Source organism: Sminthopsis crassicaudata, chromosome 2, assembly GCF_048593235.1.
Source record: "Sminthopsis crassicaudata isolate SCR6 chromosome 2, ASM4859323v1, whole genome shotgun sequence".
NCBI lineage: Eukaryota > Metazoa > Chordata > Mammalia > Dasyuromorphia > Dasyuridae > Sminthopsis > Sminthopsis crassicaudata.
In genome coordinates, this window is record NC_133618.1 from 51,687,794 (window position 1) to 51,692,499 (window position 4,706).

The window sequence follows — 4,706 nt, forward strand, 5'->3', positions numbered from 1 at the left end:
TATATATATATATATATATACACACATCCACTCATACATACATATACAGGCACATATCTAAAACAATACACACATATATCCAGCTTTTGATCAAAGTGGCTTTCTTGTTAGAGAAATAATTACAGGTGAAAAGTTATGTAAGAGATATATAAACAATACTGTGGGTTTTAAAGGATAGAATTCTCACTTCCATCTGGGACAATCAATAAAGGTTTCATGGAGGAGGAGGCACCAGTTGAACTTTGAAGGAATGATAGGCCTTCAACATGTGGGAATGTAGGGTCAAGACATTTCAGGCACAGGAAATAGTGTGAGCAAAAGCAGAAAGTAGGCATCTGTGTACCTTTTTCAATTATCCATTTGACTACTACCCAATTGAGACTTGATTGTATTCAATCTGAAGGAATTTGGAAGTGCTCCTTCTCCCTCTACCCTGCCACCTTAGCTTCTGGATCAAACACTGAGCATTCTGTGTCAGAAAAAGTTAATCTTAAAATAGGAATCTGATTACTGAGTAAACTACATGTACACCATCAGAAACTGTGATGAAAAACCTCAACAAACCAGTTGGGATAAAAAACAAAGTTGTAAAAAGGTTAGTAGATGATTATCACTTATAAAATTATAAAGAACAAATATTTGCTTGATAAAGATATTCATGACTAACAAACTTTTGGGTAAATATTCATATTCAAATCTGTTCTTTCACACCCTATTCACAAACCAGTAAAGTCAGGATTTCCGAGTTATTGTTCCCTATCTTTTTCCAAATAGCTGAACAATGGTAGGTCCCATTTCATTTTTAGCTTTTTAGTCTGTTGACTTTGGTCTTGTGGCCTATACAGAAATGGGGGTAAGACTGGAAATCCATTCTAAATGAGAACTCTTTCTAAGATATCCCAAACAAATGAGCATCCAGCTTCTGCTCAATGACTCCCAGTAATAAGAAGTTAAGTAAAATAAAATTTATCTTTGAAAAGGAGGTGGAATGTCCATTCATTCTTATGAACTAATTTTAACTTTTTAATTTGAGGGCTTAAAATTGTATCTGTCAAAACATGTTTTTTTTAACAAAAAGACATTTTCTGGGAAATTAAGAACACTGGGATTGGAGACAGAGAATCTGGGATTTGCTATTAACAACCAGAGCAGGAGTAAGAAAAATCGCATCTCCTCTCCCCATTATCTTGCTATCCCTCCTTTCAATCTGGACATCATGAAGGAGAGTAAATCCTATAGAGAAAGGGTCCTCCCATCCTTAACACAAAACTTTGACCAACTCCTGTTGATCATTGGTAAGCCCAAGAACTCCAGTGATGGAGGCAACTACCAGCCCTGATTCTAGCCCAGACCCCACAGCAGAGAAACGTTGTGGAGATGTGACTTCTATTGGCAACTGTTTCCTATTCTTGACTCCCCAGCGGCAACTACTACTAATAATCTGGATGTAAAAGAAGGTTCTTGCATCAGACTCCTTGGCACTGTAAGGAAGTTCCACATCAAAAAGTTACATTATGTCAGTGAAAATGACAGTAAGGAAGATATACTGCCATTTGCTTCAATATTCCTCCTCCTAGCAAAATGAGCTCATTGCAAGTCAACAAGTAATTAGCATTTATTAAGCACCTACTATGTGCTAAGAGGGCAGCTTGGTGGTACAGTGAATAGAGCACTGAGCCTGAATTCAAATCTAGCTTCAGACACTAATTGTGTGACACTGGACAAATCATTTAATCCTGTTTACCTCAGTTTCCTCATCTGCCAAATGAGCCTGAGAAAGAAATGGCAAACCACTCCAGTATCTCTGGGAAAACTATTTCATTATCTTTGTCACAAAACCCCCAAAATAGGGTCAGGAAGAATTGGACGTTTCTAAAGTGACATGACAACAACAAATGTGCAAGATAGCGTGCTAAATGCTAGGGGTATAAAGAAAAGTAAACTACCAACAACAAATAAACAGACTACTACGAGGTTTCATGAAGCTCTACAGTATAATGATAAAAGACTGTATTATGAAGAACACAAATTGGAAATAATTAATAGAGGAAAAGCACTAAAATTAAGGGGATTAATGGAAATATTTCCTGTAGGAGGTATTAAACTGCTAAGGGTATAAAGAAATATAATAACAATAATTGCCTTCGAGGTACTCACATTCTACTGGAAGAGCTAACATCCAAACAATGATACATTCAAGATATATTATACTCACACACAAGTAGGGGCAGCTAGTAAATGTTTAGCAATCATTTCTCTGAAAATCCCAGGAAGGGAGGCAATTTAAATTGCATTTTAAACATTTTCCCCTTCACTTTCTTAAATCCAGACAATCAAAAGCACAATAAATCAAGACCAATTTCCAAGTTATGAATTCTCATACCAAATATTTAACTACCAGCTCCAATAGTTGGGTCCAGTGTATAATACAAAATAAATTGGAAATTATCTCAGAGGGAAGATACTTTTCTATTTTTATCTGCAACATTTCGTATAATAATTTGCATATATTAATGCTTTTTCATACATTCATTCATGAAGTAATTAAGCTAGATGAAATTTGTTTCCAACTAGCTCTAACTCAACCAGTAGCTAGTTATTCAGGCATTGTAGAACTAAAGTGAAATGTAAAGTGACCTTTATGTGCTGATGTGATTTAAGCAGCAGCCTCCCAGCAAGATTTTAACAGGAGTTATAACTTCTTGAATCCTGTTTTAAGTTTCTTTTTGTATATTTGTATATTCTTTTTATATTTGTAAGAATTACTTTGTGATACCTGATTTAATTGTTCATCAAGTATCCTTTACTTCTCACTTTTTTGGGGACACATTGAGACATAACCTAAACTATAATATGTGAAAACATCCAAGGGCTCTGGAGTAGGTGGGGGTTTAACCAGCTGAAGAGTTTGGGAACAGGGAACCTAGCTCCATCTCATTAGAAGTTAGGCTCTCCAGGACTGAGCCTGGTCCAAAACCTGTGCGTGGATACAATATAAGGAATGGGCTCAGTACAGCAGACCCCATGGTCTTAGCAGGATTATGATGATCAATGTAAAAAAGTTTTGTTTTGTTTTTGTTTTTGTTTTTTTAAACAAAAACAAAATTCTTCTACCAGTAGGTGGCAGGCTTTGCTAGCATTCTCTGCCTAACAAGGCTGTTTATTGATTGGGCAAAACAGGATTGAGATAACTCTACATTAAGGAAGTCAGAGATTCAAAATATAAACATTGGGATATATCATCAGCTGTGATGAGCTCAGGAGAAATTTTTGGAAATACAGCAGTGCATTGTTAAAAGAGCACAAAGTTTAAAATCTGGAGGCCCGAGTTCAAATTTTAGCTTTGACCCTTAGTATGAGTGAGCAAAGGCAAATCGCATCCTCTCTCTAGGCTTGTTTCCAAGGTGGACTCAATGACTTCTACAGCCACCTCTTTATCTCTGATCCTATGAAGTATATTTAATTTAATATTAATTTTCAGGGTACTGTTCTTTCTCTACTACAGAGATTTCATACATGGACAGGGTCTGCTTTCAGAGGATGAAAAGTTGGTTGAATTATTGCATGTTCTTGTCCCCCAGAAACCAAAAGAACAAAATAGGGAATTTCACTTCCAACTTTAATAGTTCCTGTTATCTATAATTTAATGAATGAATGGTGCAAAGCACCATACTGCTTTAAATATAATTTAATGATTTATAGCAAAAACCTAGGTACCATCTAGATTGTCATGCTTTTCAATCTTATAAATTTTGTAGCATACTTATGAATTAGCCCATTTATGAATTTAACTGGAGTGGCCAGATCATTTTCTGGAATCACCTTTTACTCTTAAGACAGGAAATATCCAGATCACTTTTGTTTTATGAAGAAAAATGACATAGAAAGGGAAAGCCCACAGCAAGCTTACTTATACTCATATAGCTCACATGTTAGTCTCAATTAGTCAATTCATTCTTAATAAAGTTATTTCTATTAAATACTTATGATGTGCCACGAACTGTGGTTAAGCAATGAGGATATGTGACCATGAGCAAGCCATATGAGCTTCAGTTTCATCATCTACCAAATGGAATAAGGATTTTTTGCTTATACCACTTTGTAAATGAGGAAGTGCTACATAAATGAGTTATGCAGAAGACTTGTTTCATGAGAGCAGCAATACCAGCCCATAGCATGCTTTTTGTAAAGACCCCAATGATGGACAGAAGCAGCTACACCCAGAGAAGGAACACTGGAAAATGAGTGTGAACGGTTTGCATTTTTGTTTTTCTTCCCAGGTTATTTTTACCTTCTGAATGCAATTCTTCCTGTGCAACAAGAAATTCACTTCTGCACACATATATTGTATCTAGGATATACTATAACACATTTAACATGTATAAGACTGCCTGCCATCTGGGGAGGGGGTGGAGGGAAGGAGGGGAAAATATGGAACAGAAGTGAATGCAAGGGACAATGTTATAAAAAATTACCTATGCATCTGTATTGTCAAAAAAAGTTATAATTATAAAATTAATTTTAAAAAAGGGGGAAAAAAGACCCCAAGAAAGTCACTATTTACTCATTTCAGACCTTTCCTGATAAATGCCTGTAAAACATTGTTACCAATTAAGATGTTCCTTCCTAATTCCTAACCCAGCACTCCCAATCATTCGCATCATAGTATCCATTTATTACTTTCCCTTCTCAGGATACCTCAATAT